Consider the following 17897-nt stretch of genomic DNA (forward strand, 5'->3'; position numbering starts at 1 on the left):
GTCCAAGTGCACCTCTTTACCCCTCAGGGTTGAGAACCTTGCTTGAGAAGAAGCTCCTTTATGGAAGGAGGAAGGCTCTGTGTGTTTGGGGAGGAGAGAGGGAGCAAATGGGAGAGGGAAGACGTGGAAGTTCCTTGCTAACGTGAATGCCTTTGTTACTAGTAACTTTCTCTCAGCTGTAAATTTTTTAAAAATCTTTTTTAATGTTTACTCATTTTTGAGAGAGACAGAGACAGAGTGTGAGCAGGAGGGAGCAGAGAGAGAGGGAGACTCAGAATTTGAAGCAGGCTCTAGGCTCTGAGCTGTCCACACAGAGCCTAACTCGGGGCTTCAACTCATAAACTTTGAGATCATGACCTGAGCCAAAGTTGGACGCTTAACGGACTGAACCACCCAGGTGCCCCACCTTAGCTGTAAATTTTTAAAATAACTTTTTCTCTCTCTCTTTTTTTTTTTAAATTTTTTTTAACGTTTATTTATTTTTGAGACAGAGAGAGACAGAGCATGAACAGGGGAGGAGCAGAGAGAGAGGGAGACCCAGAATCTGAAACAGGCTCCAGGCTCTGAGCTGTCAGCACAGAGCCCGACGCGGGGCTCGAACTCACGGACCGTGAGATCATGACCTGAGCCGAAGTCAGACGCTTAACCGACCAAGCCACCCAGGCGCCCCCTCTCTCTTTTTAAAAATGTTTATTTATTTCGGGGGCACACAGGTGGTTCAGTCCGTTAAGTGTCCAACTTCGGTTCAGGTCATGATGTCACGGTTTGCAGGTCCGAGCCCCACATCAGGTTCTCTGCTGTTAGCACGAAGCCTGCCTGGGATCCTCTATCTCCCTCCCTCTCTGCCCTTCCCCCACTATCTCTCTCAAAAATACATAAACATTAACAAAAGTGAAAATAAAAACATTTATTTATTTTTGAGAGAGAGAGCAGTGAGGGAGGGGTGGGCAGAGAGAGAAGGAGATAGAGGATCCCAAGCCGGCTCAGCGCCATCAGTGCTGAGCCCGACACAGGGCTCAAACTCAAGAACTGTGAGATCATGACCAGAGTGGAAACCAAGAGTCGGACGTTCAACCAACTGAGCCACCCAGGAGCCCCTTAAGTAAATTTTTATAATGATAGTGATGTAAGCTGGCCTCCTTCTACTCCCTAACTGGCATCTCTGACAAGAAATGTCAGGAGTATTAATGTAGGCCGTCAACCAGCATTCAGATTTGACTGTAACCCCTTTTAAGCCCTCCAAGTGGTAGTTCTCATATGTGATCTCAGGACAGTCACATGAGAAACTTGGTGCTTTGAATCCTGACAAGGCTCATGAAAGCTAAAGCAAAGGGAGAGGGCAGGCCTGGAAGACACCCAGGGGAAGCCTGGGGGGTCAGGTGCAGGAAGGCTTTGCATTTCCCATCAGCCACTCTAAACAAAAAATAAAGGTAAATGTCTGCCCCATGATGTTCCTGATTTTAGCCGCCGAAAAGGGACTAAAAAGTTAACGTTTCCAACTGACGTTCCCATCCTGAATCCATCACTCACTCCTAAAGACGACCATTTTTAACCACTTGTAAGTAGTTAATATTTCTTTCAAATAGTATATTTATATCCTGTTTCATCAACTGTCGTTGGAATCCGTTGCCTTCACACTGTGAGTTACAAAGAACTCAGTGGGGCTTCTCTATCACCTGTGTATCCAACACTCTTCCTTCCCCCTTAAGTATTATTCTTAATTCTTACAGTGGTGATATTTATGACCTAAAATAATGTAATCCTATCTTGATTTATTTTTGGAATTTAGACAGTTTTCTCTCGATGCTCCCCAGGGAAAGAAGTGGAAATTAGCACATTAGCATTTTCGCCCATTTCTTACCTCCACTGTTTTTTCCAATTTTCATTATTTTTATTTTTTTACTGGCAGGATTATAGTTCTTTTATTATTTACCTAAAATTAAAAATATTTTTATGTTTATTTATTTTTGATAAAGTGAGTGCGTGAGCAGGGGAGGGTCAGACAGAGAGGGAAACACAGAATCCAAAGCAGGTTCCAGGCTCTGAGCTGTCAGCACAGAGCCCCATGCGGGCTTGAACCCACACACTGCGAGATCATGACCTGAACCGAAGTTAGACACTTAATTGACTGAGCCACCCAAGGGCCCCTAGTACTCACCTAAAATTGTAAACTGAAGAAAACTATTATAATATTACCATAAGTAATCACTATTTACCACAGAACTAATTAGCCTGATTGGATCCATAGAGAAGAAAATGTAGTACTGTGCCCTTAACCTTCAGCCACTTGGCAGGAGATGTCTTGAGCCTCAGTGCTCAGGGCTATCTACCTTCAGTACTTTTTAGATTCCTCTTCTTCTGAGACATACTTAACTACTACTGCTTCTTTTCATCTTACCCTAGCTTCTTCCTGAATTTCTTTCTCATTTTGCTTGAATGTCTTATTGTCACTTACTTTGTTGTTCTGTATTTTGGTTTATTTTATTGCATAGTAACCATAAAGGTGTCCTGTAAGCACGTGAATACTTTAATCTCCTTGACAGGTCATTCTGGCATAGATAAACTATAGGTGATTCACATTCCTATTTTGCTGTCTGAACTTCACTCCTTGATTCCCCATCAGAGATTATACATTGGAATGTAAGTATTTAAAATGCCCTCACGGTAGGGGCGCCTGGGTGGCTCAGTCAGTTAAGTGTCCGATTTCAATTCAGGTCTTGATCTCATGACTTGTGGGTTCAAGCCCTGCCTTGGGCTCTGTGCTGACAGGTCAGAGCCTGGAGTCTGCTTCGGCTTCGGGGTCTCCTACTCTCTCTGTCCCTCCCCTGTTCATACTCTGTCTCTCTATCTCTCCAAAAATAAATGAACATTAAAAAAATTTTTTTAATGCCCTCATGGTAGAAAAGTCATAACTACTGGCTTAAAGATATTAAAACATGCCATTTACAACTTTGGTAGATATTGGTGGTAAGGCATTACTTGCAACAGAGCCTATCCTGCCATCCTGTGTTACTGACAGAGAACCCCAGCTCTCAGAGCCTTGCTCCTGGTCCTTTATTCTCCATCACAGCTGACAGCACCAAGCATTCCTGAGAATCACCTTCAAGTGTCAAACTTGGCTCTCCCTTCAATCCCCTTTTTTACAGCCAATTATTTTTTTTAGAATTTTTAATGCTTTATTTATTTTGAGAGAAAGAGACAGAGTGCGAGCAGGAGAGGGGCAGACACAGAATCTGAAGCGGGTTCCAGGCTCTGAGCTGTCAGCACAGAGCCCGACACAGGGTTCAAACCCACGAACCATGAGATCGTGACCTGAGCCGAAATCGGATGTTTAACCAACTGAGCCACCTAGGCTCCTAGGTCCATGTCAGGCTCTGTACTGACAGCTTGGATCCTGCTTCAAATTCTGTTTCTCCCTCTCTCTCTGCCCCTCCCCACTCACACTCTGTCTCTCTATCTCAAAAATAAATAAACATTGAAAGAAAAACTAATGAATTTTATCTCCCGATTTTTTTTCTTTTAACAGTACTTCATGGAGGTATAGTTTACATATAGGAAAATGTAAAAATCTTAAGTGTACTGCTAATTAGCCTTTTTAAATATGTATACACCATCAAGATCAAGATATACAATGTTCTTATAGCTCTAGAAAGCTCCCTTTTGCTCCTTTCTAGTCAAATATGCCCCTCCCCCTCCTAGTACCACTGGTCTTTGTTCACCACTGTTTATTTTTGCCTGTTCTAGAACTCCTTTTATTTATTTTTTAAATATTTTTTAAATGTTTATTTATTCTTGAGAGAGACAGAGACAGAATGCGAGTGGGTTGGGGCAGAGAGAGAAAGGCACGGAATCCGAAGCAGCTCCAGGCTCCAAGCTGTCAGCACAGAGCCCAAAGCGGGGCTCGAACCCACGAGCTGTGAGATCATGACCTGAGCCGAAGTCAGACACTCAACAGACTGAGCCACTCAGGCGCCCTTCTAGAACTCCTTTTAAATGGAGCCAGACCTGTTTACTCTACTGTCCGGCTTCTTTTGCTCAACATAATGTATTAAAGATTTATCCATATTGTTGTGAGGATTGGTACTTTATTATTTTCTACAAGTGAGTTTCATGTTTTTCCATTCTTCTGTTGAGTTTATTTTTTAAAAAATTTTTTCCTAGATTTTGACTCTTATGGATAAAGCTACTATAAACCTTTGTGTACAAATCTTTCTGTGCACATATGCTTTTATTTCTCTTGTGTATGTGCCTAGGAGTGCTATTTGCTAGGTTATAGAGTAAGTACATGTTGGACTTTAGAAAAAGATGCCACACAGTTTTTCTGTTGGGGCTGTATCATTTTGCACTGTCATCAGCAATGTATGAGAGTTCCAGCTGATCCACATCTTCACCAACACTTGAGAGTTTTAGTCTTTTTCGTGTTGGCCATTCTGGCGTGTGTATAACAGTATCTTCTTGTAGTTGAATATTTCTTTTAGAATTTTATGTTTATTTATTTATTTAAGACAGATTGTTTTTAAAGTTTATTTGTGTTGAAGAGAGAGAGCACAAGCGGGGGAGAGGCAGAGAGAGAGGGGGAGAGAGAGAGAATCCCGAGCAGGCTCTGCACTGTGCTCTGCACTGTCAGTGCAAGCCCCACATGGGGCTCGAACTCAGGAACTGCTAGATCATGACCTGAGCTGAAATCAAGAGTCGGAGGCTTAACTGACTGAGCCACCCAGGCCCCCCTTGAATCTTACTTTTGAAACTGGGACTACATGCACCTTAGTGTATATGAATGTATCTTCCTGTTGTTCGATTTATGTTGGCTGTCTAGGGTCAAAAACTAGGGTCAAAAACTTTTTCATTCATAATTAGAAAACATTACTTCACTGACTTCTGGAATCCATGTTTGCTGAACAGAAGTTTAGCGCCAGTGTGGTTCTTTGTTTTGTAGGTAACCTATTTAGCCTTTGTGATACAAAGAGTATGGATGTTTCTTGAGTAACTTTTTATTTTATCCTTAGAATTCTGAAAATTCAGTGGTATCTTTCTATTCATGAACCTGTTTTAATTCTTCCAATTTAGTACTCAGAGATCTTTTGGACTCCCAAAGGGCCACACCTTTCTTCATCTTGAGGATGAAGGATATTTTTTCTATTTGGGGAAATTAAGTCCTCCTCTCTGTTGTCTCTGTTATCTGTTTCTGATAGTCCTGCTACACAGAAGTTGGGACCCAGTGGACTTTTCTTGTATGTTACATTTTCCCCCCTCTTTTTGCACAGCATCCCACATCATCAACATCACTCACCAGAATGTGACTGATTTTTCTTTTTTTTTTTTTAACCAAGGATGAACCTACATTGACATACCATAATGACTGACAGTGTACCTTAGGGTTCATTCCTTGTGTTGTACATTCTGTGGGTCTGGACAAACATACAAGAGCATGTATCTACCATTATAATATCATGCAGACTATTTTCATTACCCTAAAAATCCCTTGTGCTCTGCCAATTTATACCTCCTCCTACCCCCGAACTCATTGCAACCACTGGTCTTTTTATTATCTCTGTAGTTTTGCCTTTTCCACAATGTCATAGTATTGGAATCATACAATGAGTAGCCTTTTCAGATTGGATTTTTTCACTTAGTAATACGCATTCAAGTTTCCTCCATATCTTCTAATGGCTTGATAGCTCATTTGTTTTGAGCGCTGAAAAATATTCCATTGTTGGATGTACCACAGTTTACTTACCCATTTACCTACTGAAGGACACTTTGGTTGCTTAAAAATTTGGGCAATCATAAAGAAAACTTCTGTAAACATCTATATGCAAGTTTTTGTGTGGATATAAGTTTTTAATTCTTTTGGATAAATACCAGCTTTAACTTTAAAAAGGTATTTTTCACCTCTTTGTTTTTGCTCTACATCATAGGAGATTTATTCAAAGCTTATCTTTTTTTTTTTTGAAGTTTTAGGATTCCTGTTTTCTTTTTTAATTACATCCAAATTAGTTAACTTAGAGTGCAATAATGATTTCAGGAGTAGATTCCAGTGATTCGGTAGATTTGTCTTTCTCTGACTGACTTATTTCTGTCGATGGACATTTGGGGTCTTTCTATACTTTGGTTATTGTCGAGAGCGCTGCTATCAACATTGGGGTGCATGTGTTCCTTCCAAACAGCAAACCTGTATCCCCTGGATATATGGCTAGTAGTGCAATGGCTGGGTTGTAGGGTAGTTCTATTTTTAACCATTTGAGGAACCTCCACACTGTTTTCCAGAGTGGCTGCACCAGTTTGCATTCCCACCAGCAGTGCAAAAGAGTTCCTCTTTCAATGCATCCTTGCCAACATCTGTTGTTGCCTGAGTTGTTAATGTAAGCCATTCTGACAGGTGTGAGGTGGTATCTCATTGTGGTTTTGCTTTGTATTTCCCTGATGATGAGTGATGTTGAGCATTTTTCATGTGTCTGTTAGCCATCTGGATGTCTTCTTTGGAAAAGTGTCTATTCATATCTTTTGCCCATTTCTTCACTGGATTGTTTGTTGAGTTTGATAAGTTCTTTATCGATTTTGGATACTAACCCTTTATCTGATATGGCACTTATAAATATCTCCTCCCATTCCTGTGGGTGCCTTTTAGTTTTGCTGACTGTTTCCTTTGCTGTGCAAAAGCTTTTTATTCTGATGAGATCCCAATAGTTCATTTTTGCTTTTGTTTCCCTTGCCTCTGGAGACGTGTTGAATAAGAAGTTGCTGAGGCCAAGGTCAAAGAGGTTTTTGCCTGCTTTCTCCTCTAGGATTTTGATGGCTTCCTGTCTTACCTTTAGGTCTTACATCCGTTTTGAGTTTATTTTTGTGTATGGTGTAAGAAAGCATTCGAGGTTCATTTTTCTTCATGTTGTCAAAGCTTATCTTTTGGTTAATATCTCACTCCTCACCTCATCTGTTCTAGTATTCAGTCAGTCCATCAATATTTAATTTTGACTATTTTGATCAGATTCTTTTATTCTGATGATGTCTTTCTCATATCAACCTAAATTATTTTATAGGTATAAAATATTCACAAATAATTTTGATGACACCAGTTAGTTCTTATTAAAAAATTGATTCTGTGTTCCCTAGATATTTTTTTCTTTTTTCTCAGGTCAGTTTTTTATTCATCTTGATCCTTCTCTTCATTGTTTTTGGTTTTCCTTAATTACCTGGTCCAGCTAGTCTAAAGACTCTTTGTGGCAGGTTGGATATTTCAAAGATGGCTAATTTAGATTTTTCAAAGATGGAAGTTCGGATATTTCAAAAATACTCTTCTTATAACATGATGTTGACATGGTTTCATCAAGAGGTGGGATCTATGTTACCTCTCCTTGAGTTGGGGAAGGTCTGTCTATAGTAGAAGTGAATTCACAAAGGTAAGTCATAAGAGCAATACAGTTTCTGCCTGGCTGTCTCTCAGAACATGCCCCTTTGGAGCCCTCAGCTGCCATGTAATAAGCCTAGCTGTCCTGAAGCCACCACACTGGAGGGACCATCTAGAGAAACCACATGGAGATAGAGATGCCCAGGAAGACCTTGGGGATGGAGCCCCCCCATTGAGTTACTCCTTTGCTGGAGCGCCTGGGTGGCTCAGATGGTTGAAAAGCCAACTTTGGCTCAGGTCATGATCTCACAGTTCATGAGTTCTAGCCCTGCTTCAGGCTCTGTGCTGACAGCTCAGAGCCTGGAGCCTGCTTCAGATTCTCACTCTTTCTCTCTGCCGCAACTCCACTCATGCTCCCTCTTGCTCTCTCTCTGTCTCTCTCAAAATAAATAAACATTTAAAAAAAATTGAATTACTCCAGGGCTGAGAGGAGCAGACGTAAGCTGTCCCTGCTGAATGCTGCCTAAACTGCTGATTTGCAAGCCAAATAAATAGTCATTGTTTTAAGTTTTTGATAGTTTGTAACAACCAATAGATAACCAGAACACGGCTCTTGATTGTAGCCATGGCATCCAAACTGCCCTCTCCTAAAGACGTTCTCTCTCAAGCTTCTTTCTCCTTGGGAAGGATTGTTCTTTATTCAAATACTTTCCCTCCACTCTTTTCTCCATCCACCAAATTCTACCTTTTAGAATTTCCCCAAATTTTAGCTCTGCTCCTGGCTCCCTTATTTTGTTTTCCTTCATAGTTTTATTTTCAGTGGTATTTAAAAAAAAAAACAAACCCTACCCACGTTTTTTGTCTTTTTTGTCATTTCAATAGGTGTTGGAAGACCAAATCCTGTGCTCATTTGACCAGATGACTTAAAAAAGTAACACACACACACACACACACACACACACACGTTTTCAAAATTGAAGAAAAAATCTGAGTGGAAGAAGGGGAATGAAATAATTTAATGAAGAGACTTTTTTTGTAAATCACAAGTAATGAATTTTGAAGTTCCTGGAGGAGAAGTGAGAGAAGTAAACAATCAATGTGATGAAAAGCAAGGTTTAGGTGTGAAAAATCTCCTTTCCTCTTAGCAAATTTTAAGTCAACTGGTGTCTTGTTGACACCAGTACAATGTTGTACGATAGATCTCTAGAGTTTATGCATCTTACTTAACTGAAACTTAACGACTATTGATAAATAAGTCCCCATTTCCCCATCCCCCATCCCCTGGTAACCACTATTCCAATGTCTGATTTTCTGATTTTGACTTGTTTTAGATACCTCATATAAGTGGAATCATGTAATGCTTGTCCATCTGTGACTGGTTATTTCACTTAGTATCATGTCCTCCAGTTACATCCATGTTGTCACATATGGGTAGAGTTCCCTTCTCTTTAAAGGTTGAACAGGGGGCACCTGGAAGAACATGCAACTCAATCTCAGAGTCACGAGTTAGAGACCCATGTTGGGTATAGACATTACTTAGATAAATACATGAATTGAAAAAAATAAAATAAAAGCTGAATACCATTCCATTGCATGTATATACCACATGCCCCAGTCAATGGAAGAACACTTGGAGAAGTCAGGAGGTCTCCATGAATCTTCAAAAGACTGCCTGGTTCTTAGCTCTTTCTGAAGAGAATATCCCCATGAGAGGCCTTCTTCCAAAAGCTGTCGCATAACTTGAAAAATCAACTCACATCTCAAGCCATGTCCCATCAGATCAGAGATGGTGCCCAAATCATCTGAACATAAGCACCTCGACCCTCTGAGGCTGTGTGGGGCATGAAACTGTTCAGAAGAGGCATTCCACTTTGTGTGGTAGGGAGCTGACCAATTATAACCTCTTTTGTAGGAAATATATGTCCTAAATGCATAAACATAAGGATGGGTACTTGAATCAGGCTATCTCCTGTGCCTCAAGTCTCTCCATGACTATCGATCAAAGGAGCATGAGGTAGAGAGATTACACGGCTGGGGAAATGTACCATGCTACTTCTAGTTCCACTGTATCCTGGCAGTAACTTCCAATCTCATAATAAATCTCTGGGCATGTTTGCCACAGATGACTCAAAGGAAAAAGACTAATAGAATGAGACCTAACCCAAGTCAGAGTTTATAATTTACTTCTCTGTTCAGTATTAGGGCTATGGAAAGGGCAACACATCTGTCATTGCTTTGCAAAACACAAAGTGATTTATGAATGGAGCTAAAGTGCTTGCTAATGACCAACTGGTGTTTGTTTCTGTCTTATCATCTGCATCAACATCTACCTATTGAGAGGACATTTTGTTTAAAATACAAAACTCTGCTGGGGCGCCTGGGTGGCTCAGTTGGTTGAGCGTCCGACTTCAGCTCAGGTCACGATCTCGCGGTCCGTGAGTTTGAGCCCCACGTTGGGCTCTGTGCTGACAGCTTGGAGCCTGGAGCCTGCTTCCGATTCTGTGTCTCCCTCTCTCTCTGCCCCTCCCCCGTTCATGCTCTGTCTCTCTCCGTCTCAAAAATAAATAAACGTTAAAAAAAATTAAAAAAATAAAAAATAAAATACAAAACTCTGGGGCGCCTGGGTGGCTCAGTCGGTTGGGCAACCGACTTTGGTTCGGGTCATGATCTCATGGTTTGTGAGTTCGAGCCCTGCATCGGCTCAGAGCCTGGAGCCTGATTTGGATTCTGTGTCTCATTCTCTCTCTGCCCCTCCCCCACTTGTGCTCTGTCTCTCCATCTCTCAAAAATAAATAAATGTTAAAAAAAATTAAAAGAAAAATAAAATAAAATACAAAAATCTGTCCCACTCAATGGTTAATTAATTAGAAACTCTAGGGGTGTAGACAGGAAATCCCTTGATATCTGCATTTGAAGTTTCCTCAGCTGCTCCTTATGTGCACTGAAGTTTGAGAACCCTTGTAATACATGTAGCCTGTGTGTGTGTGTGTGTGTGTGTGTGTGTGCATGTGTGTAGGGCACATGCACAGTCTATGTGTCAAGGGTTTTTTGTGGTGGGGCCAATGATATTGCCTAGAAAGGAGAGTGAAATCAGCAAATTCCTGCTAAGCCTACATGGGGCAGCCCTTTTGAGGAGGGATTACCTCATGAGAGGATGTTTGTAAGAACTGGGTTCAAATATTGTAGTGTAGTAAAGGGCTCCTTAGGCCAAGGTTGGCATCAAAGGAAAAGAACAGTCATGGTCCACCTTTCTTCAAAGGACCCATTGTAGGGCATGAAATTGGCAGGTAAGAATCCACTCCCATAGTAAGCAGACCCACTTGACAGACAAGCAAGCCATTTAACTATATGTACAGGTATGGCTATATGAGGAGTCAACACAAAGAAATGCTTTTGTAATGGTTGTTCAGTAGCTGTTGCCTTAATCCCCCTTCCCCTCAAGTGTTCCCTTTACCTGACCTTCTCACCAGGTTCCCTCCCCCTGGTGTCCATGATCTAGTAATCAAAGGCGAATGCTAGGCATGGTGAAGGTTCCAGCACCCTGCATGGGCACTATAGCTGGCCTCTCTTCTGATTGGTTGGTGCCCATGTTACACAGATGGTTTAATATTTTAGGTCACATCTGTGGCAGGTGACTTGTTTCTGACAATAATATCAAATGGTAGTTTGGAACATTAGCAGCCCGGGTAAACTCTGAACTGAGAATTCAGGATGCTTCCCATTGGAATTATAGCAGACCTCCTTCTTCAACTCTGAGGTCCCTTATGGAATCCTGACATGCCACGGTAGAGACAACACCACAAGAGACAGATACCAGACTCCCTTTTTAATTTATTTTTAGGAAGAGAGAAAGCTCAAGTGAGCAGGGGAGGGAGGCAGAGGGAGTGAAAGAATCTTAAGCAGGCTCCATGCCCAAAGACTCTAGGATCATGACCTAAGTCGAAATCAAAAGTGGGACACTCAACCACTGAGCCACCCAGGAACCCCCAGACTTCCTTTTAATCTTGACATGTAAGGCTGTGAGCTGGTCCCAATTCAAAGGCATAAAATCACTACTAACCTGGAGATCATGAGGCAACTTGTATTGGTTAAATAAGCATAAAGAATTAAATTACTATGTATGCCATAGATGGGTTGTTGTGTTACTGAAAACAGATCAGGAACTGTGGTTTTCTTGGCCCGTTGGAGATTCAGACCACTAGAATGGACACTCCAGGGGGGTTTTCTTTTTTTCTGTTTTGTTCCCTGATATCTCATTGCCTATAATAATGCCTGGAACATAGCAGGTGCTCTATACATGTTTGTTGAGTGAAACTACAATTTCAGAGGATTTTTAATTTGTTGTTTTGTTTCAGCAGAAGCAAGAAGAAATTAGCAGGAGATATCAAATCTATTTTCTACCTGGAAGCAGCAGCATCCAGAATCCCTCCCTACCCCTTATGACAATGGTAACCTCCTTTGGAACTTAAAAATCAGTGGTTTTAATTTGCAACCCCTGCTTGAGGCCAACTGTAATTTACTATTTCATGAAAGAATAGCACACTAAAGATAGGACAAAAAGAGAATGTGTCCACATTATTCTTGGTAACTGAGCTCTGTGAGAGAGGCTTCCATGAAAGTCTCACCTGGTGATAGGTCCTAAGCAGACCTCACCCAGACCCAGGAGCTGATCTCAAGTAGCCAGAGGGATTTGGGTGAGGGGAGAGCCTCCAGGCTTGATCTCCTGATGTCGGAGTTTTTTTTTTTCCTGAGATTTTGCTTGTTTTGCATTTTTCGTTTGCTTCTCTGAGCCTCATTAAACAGTCCCTTAAACATTCATTCTCAACTGTTTATTTTTTTTCCGTTTTCTTTCTGAACCCTCCAGGCAACCAAACCGTCCAGGCAAAACACCCAGAAACAACCGGCAGGTCATTTAAATTCGGTAGATTTTAGTTGCATTAGGATGATCACATTAAATTAAAACAAACAAAAAACACCTCCTTTAATGGTGGTCCACTTGAACATTAACTAGTAACACTAATCATTATATTAATAGTTGTAATTTCTTGAGGACCTATTATGTGCCAACCAACTATTTCACATACATGGGTTAACTTTTGTGCTGATAATAACAGGGAAATTGAGGTTTAGAGAGATTGTCTTGCTCAGTGGAAGGAGGCAGAGTCATAAATCCTGATATAAAAGTGCATAATAGGTTCAGTGCAAAAAAGGCAAGTTCCATAAAAGAATGTTATATAACAGAAAGCATACATTAGCCCATACATATGTACTCGCATAATAGATGTTTGTAAACACATGTGGAAAATATGCAGAAAGCTGAGCAATCTCAGTTACCTCCCTTCTCTTTAAGCCTTGGTTTTTACATCTATAAGCAGGAGTACTGAAAGTACTCATGACATGGAAAGGATATGACGATTCAGTCTAGGTGAAGCATCTAGCACAGTGCCTGGTGCAGAAATGAGTCCTTGGTCCATTTTTGCTATTATGATTATTATCATTGATACTACTATCACTAAAGAAAACTAACCCAACTGTCAAGAGCAATTACCTCTAGGAAGCGAAGCTGAGGGGTGATGAGGGAAGGGATGGTGATTGTATTTCCTACTCACATACATCTGAGTTGTTGGAAGTATTTTATACCAATCAGACATTACTTCTGATATGTATTATGTAAATTATTTTTATAAAAAATACCTCTCATGCCAAAATTTTTTTCCCACTGCCTTTATCTCCCCCTACAAGCAACTAGTAAAATAATAATGGACTTTTAAAATACATCTTAAATGTCTATTTAAGTGCTTCTGTTCCATAGCATATTTTCGGCCCCAGAGCAGTGTGCAGAACCCGATGTTATTAACAAAGTTTTCTTTGGATGCCCTGATTCAGTCCTCCCCCGGAACATCGGCAGAGCAGACCACCTGCCTAGGCCTGGTCAACGCCTGGGGTATTTTGGACCGACGTGTCTATCCTGAAAGCTTGCAGGCCGCCTTTGAACTTGGCTTGGCAGCGGATGAAAACCTTTCCCAGCCTCCCAGACGATCCCGCTGCGCGTCAGAACATTGCTTCTGCTTCTTGCTGCCAGGAGGAGCCCCTGCAGTGCGCCCTGCAGCCGCCAGCTGGAGCTAAAAGGCTGTGGCGCCGGCGCGGGACCGTGGGAAGCCTCGCAGCGGGGGGCGCATCCCTTCCGTAGCGCTCAAGGCCTGCGCAAGCCAACCTGCGGAAATGAGAGGCGTCCTTTCCCAAGCTAGGCAGAAGTTCACGTACATCTCGCTTTTCTACCCCTGTCTCTTTATTTCATTATCAAAGGTTGATTTAGGGGTTTAATAAAACCAACTGAAATACTGTTAACGGAGGGAGATCACAATGTTGAGATGAATGTAATCGGGCGGTTACTTCATTCATTGGGAAACACTTACAGACCTCCCTACCAGATGTCAGTCAGACCTGGAGCTAGACGCTGGGAATGCCAGGTTGAGTAAGACAATACCTGCGCCAAGTCACGGGTAAAAGATGGTTATGATGAAACCATTTTGTTCTGCCTTTGGTTGAAGTGCCAAAATTTAATTTTTTTTTTAACGTTTATTTTAATTTTTGAGAGGTGGGGGAGGGGTGGAGAGAGAGAGAGAGGGGGACACAGAAGCTGAAGCGGGCTCAAGCTCTGAGCTGTCAGTATAGAGCCGGACATGGGGCTGGAACACACTAACTGGGAGATCATGACCTGAGCGGAAGTGAGACCCTTAACTGACTGGGCCACCCAAGTGCCCCTGAAGTGCCAAAATTTTAAATGTCGCATGTCAACGTGATGGGTGAGATCGCCTTGGAGGACTTGTAAAAGGGATGGCTTTGAGATGCTGAGCCTTTCACCCCAAAGAGGGTAGTAAAGGGGCCCAGGGCGGGGGGGGGGGGGTCAGATTAAAGGAAAAGAGTGTTTGAAGAAAGCTGATGTGAGGATAGCCCTTCCTTCACCCTCACCTGCAGTGAAGGAGTTTGTGGGGGTACTACTCCTCACCTTAAAGCTAGGGAAAGGGGCTTTCAATGAACCCCTTGGAGAAGCTGGGCAATAAAGTGGACTCCTGCCTCTGTAATCTAAGACATGTGGCACAGGAGTTGGCTAGCTGTTCTGACTGAGGACACTAGGGGCAGTTTTGTGCCCATGGTTTGTGAGGCCAAGTATGGTGAGTGTTTCCAGGGGACCAGATGTGGATTATCTATGGAGAGAACTGGACTGGCGCTAAGGTTTCATCCGTGGATGCTTCCTCATGGTATGAGGAGACCTCGGCAGAAAATAGACTCCTGGCTACTCCTATCCCAAAGGAAGGAATCCTCAAGCCACCTGCTGGAATAGAGATGGGTTGGCCCCAATCCAGCGAATTGGTGAGATATTGCCAGTGCTCCATGAGAGTAAGAGTCAGCGTGAAACATCTGCCACACCCAGAAAGTGCCAGCATCTATCATGGCAATGATGGTCGAGTCAGAACTTTCTGGCTCACATACCCCACTCTCCACCTCCACTAGGTCTGATACTTCATGGGTTGACAGACAATGTAGCACAGTTTGACCAGGACAGTTCTGATTTACATCTGAACTCCGGGTATAATTATCAACAGCACCCTTTCACGTTCAAAAGGGTCTCGTTTTGGAAGATAAATTACATGTTCAACATACTGATGGAAGAATAGGGGTAGCCACTTAAGCAGGTGTTACGGATTGAATTTTGTCTTCCCGGCAAAGTGATATGTTAACGCTTTAATCTCCAATGCCTCAGAATGTAACCATATTCGAAAATAAGAAATTTATAGAAGTAATCAAGTGAAAATGCAGTCATTAGGGTGGGGTCCTTATAAAAAGGAAGAATTTGGACACAGAGATAGACACATACACAAGGAGAATGAAGGCATGTGAAGATGAAGACAGGGATGGGGTGATGCCTCTACAAGCCACACAACACCAAAGACGGCTAGCAAATCCCCGGAAGCTAGGGGAGAGGCCTGGAACAGAGTCTCTGTCACAGTCCACGGAAGGAACCAGCCTGCCGACACCTAGGTCTCAGACTTCTAGCCTCGAGGCTGTGAAATTATACGTTTCTGCAGTTTAAGCCACTCAGTCTGTGGTCCTTCATTTATGGCAGCCCTAGGAAGCAAATACACCAGGAAAGAGAAGTAGACAATCTTGCCCTGTGCCCCTTTCCAGAGGTCTAGTGTGCACTGGCTCAGACTGAAATAAATTGTTTTTCGGGTTCTTAAGACTTGGCATATTGGAGTATGTGCAGTGATTTAAGGGGACAGCAGGATGTTTTTGTTACATAAGAGTGACAGGGGCAGGGGAAGAATGGCATACCAAGGGGACACTGGTTAAAGGGGTACATTGTGTGTAGAGAAGGTAAACACAATAATAAACCAATAACAGTTTATCTGCTTTTTATTACCCCCGTGCTGGCAATCTTGAACAAAGTCAGTGATAAAACTCTCCTTCTGCACGGGAGGTCGGGGACCACTCCCACCTTGGTATATGCTATTGCCCTAGAGTGGGTTTAAAGGACAAGACAGTGAGAAATAGCAAAACAAAACAAAACTATTGTTGAATCCAGTGGTTTTCAACTAGAGGCAATTTTTGCCACCCAGAGATATCTGGCAATGTCTGGAGACCCTTTTGGTTGTCGTAACTGGGGGCCAGGGTGTCCTACTGACACCTAGTGGATGGAGGCCAGGGATGGTATGAAAGATTCTACACTGCACAGGATGGCTGTCCATAACACAGAATTATCTGGTCCCAAATGCCAGTAGTGCTGAGGTTCAGAAACCCTGGCCTTCACACTGCAACCACCCGAAGTATACTAAGTGCTCCTGAAGTGATTGTGAGAACATTCCAGCAAGGATTCCCAGGACGTGCTGTTATAGAATGTGAGCTCTTAGCAAGAGGGGACTATGTCAGTCATTTTCTGGGTAGCATGCCTGTCACAGCAACACCCAGAAGGGAATGTCCACATTAGGCATTGGAATCTTGGATGTGAGAAGTAAAAATATTGGCATTTAATGAGCACTTTCTATGAGCAGAGTACTGTGCTAAGAGATTTTAGTATATCAGTGCATTTGACTCTCATGACAACCCTGAGGGGTAGATATTATAGTTGCCATTTTAGGCTCAGGGAGGTGAAGTAATTTGCCAAAAGTCAGAAGTGAGAGAAATAGGATGCAAACGCATACCTGTTTGATTCCAAAATGCATACTTTTACCTAAGGAATCATAATACCAGCTAGTAATCAAAACAGCCAAAAAAGCAATTATGACCTGGATAGCAAATTAACTTACTCTCCCTATAGCCAAAATGCATCATCATATTTCATATCTTTTCTTACCCCAAAACACATTCTACCTCCCTTGCATACAGTTTCCTTTTTTTTTTTTTTTTTGAGAGAGAGAGAGGAAAAAATGAGAGTGGGGGAGGGGCAGAGAGAGAGATGGGGTAGGGGGGAGAGAGGGAGCACTCCAAGGAGGCTCCATGCTGTCAGTGCGGAGACCAACATGGAGATCAGACTCACAAACCATGAGATCATGACCCCAGTGAAACCAAGAGTCAGACCTTTAATTGACTGAGCCACCCAGGTGTCTTTCTTCCTTTATTATTTCTGATAGCTTTAATTATGTACCTTAATTAGAACTCTTAACCCTTAGAAACCTTACCTTTCTTGTGAAAACTAAGAAGCAAGCTATTGTGAACTCTTACACCAATATTCTTTAGATTGGCAAATTAGGGGATACATTTTATAATTTCTCAAAGCATATGCTTCTTTGTCATAGAATCTTTTCACATGGCACAAAACATGTTTCCTAACAGAGTCAAATTTATCTTTAGTTTCTCTGTAACAAGACAAAAGTAGGCAAATCTATGCTTAGTAATTCATGTTCTATTTGGAAATGATTTAGATAGTCAATGAATTGACATCATTCAACTTAGCAAAACTCAAAGGTTTCAAGTTACCAAGATCTAAAGGCCACTTTTATTTATTTATTTTTTTTAAACATCCATTCATGATTTTATTTTATTTATTTTTTATTTTTTTATTTTTTAAATATGAAATTTATTGTCAAATTGGTTTCCATACAACACCCAGTGCTCATTCCAACAGGTGCTCTCCTCAATACCCATCGCCCAGCCTCCCTTCCCTCCCACTCCCCATCAACCCTCAGTTTGTTCTCAGTTTTTAAGAGTCTCTTATGGTTTACCTCCTTCCCACTCTAACTTTTTTTCCCCTTCACCTCCCCCATGGTCTTCTGTTAAGTTTCTCAGGATCCACATAAGAGTGAAAACATATGGTATCTGTCTTTCTCTCTATAACTTATTTCACTTAGCATAACACTCTCCAGTTCCATCCACGTTGCTACAAAAGGTCATATTTCATTCTTTCTCATTGCCACGTAGTACTCCATTGTGTATATAAACCACAATTTCTTTATCCATTCATCAGTGGATGGACATTTAGGCTCTTTCCATAATTTGGCTATTGTTGAGAGTGCTGCTATAAACATTGGGGTACAAGTGCCCCTATGCATCA

General features: G+C 41.9%; 1 pseudogene; it reads left to right on the top strand.

Annotated features, from left to right (window-relative positions):
- LOC109254668 (transient receptor potential cation channel subfamily V member 5-like) overlaps positions 1 to 13471 on the top strand; it is a 35988-nt pseudogene extending 22517 nt beyond the window's left edge.
- Positions 13472 to 17897: the final 4426 nt, after the last annotated feature.

This window comes from Panthera pardus, unplaced genomic scaffold, assembly GCF_024362965.1.
Source record: "Panthera pardus isolate Hobbes unplaced genomic scaffold, ASM2436296v1 HiC_scaffold_8, whole genome shotgun sequence".
Lineage (NCBI taxonomy): Eukaryota > Metazoa > Chordata > Mammalia > Carnivora > Felidae > Panthera > Panthera pardus.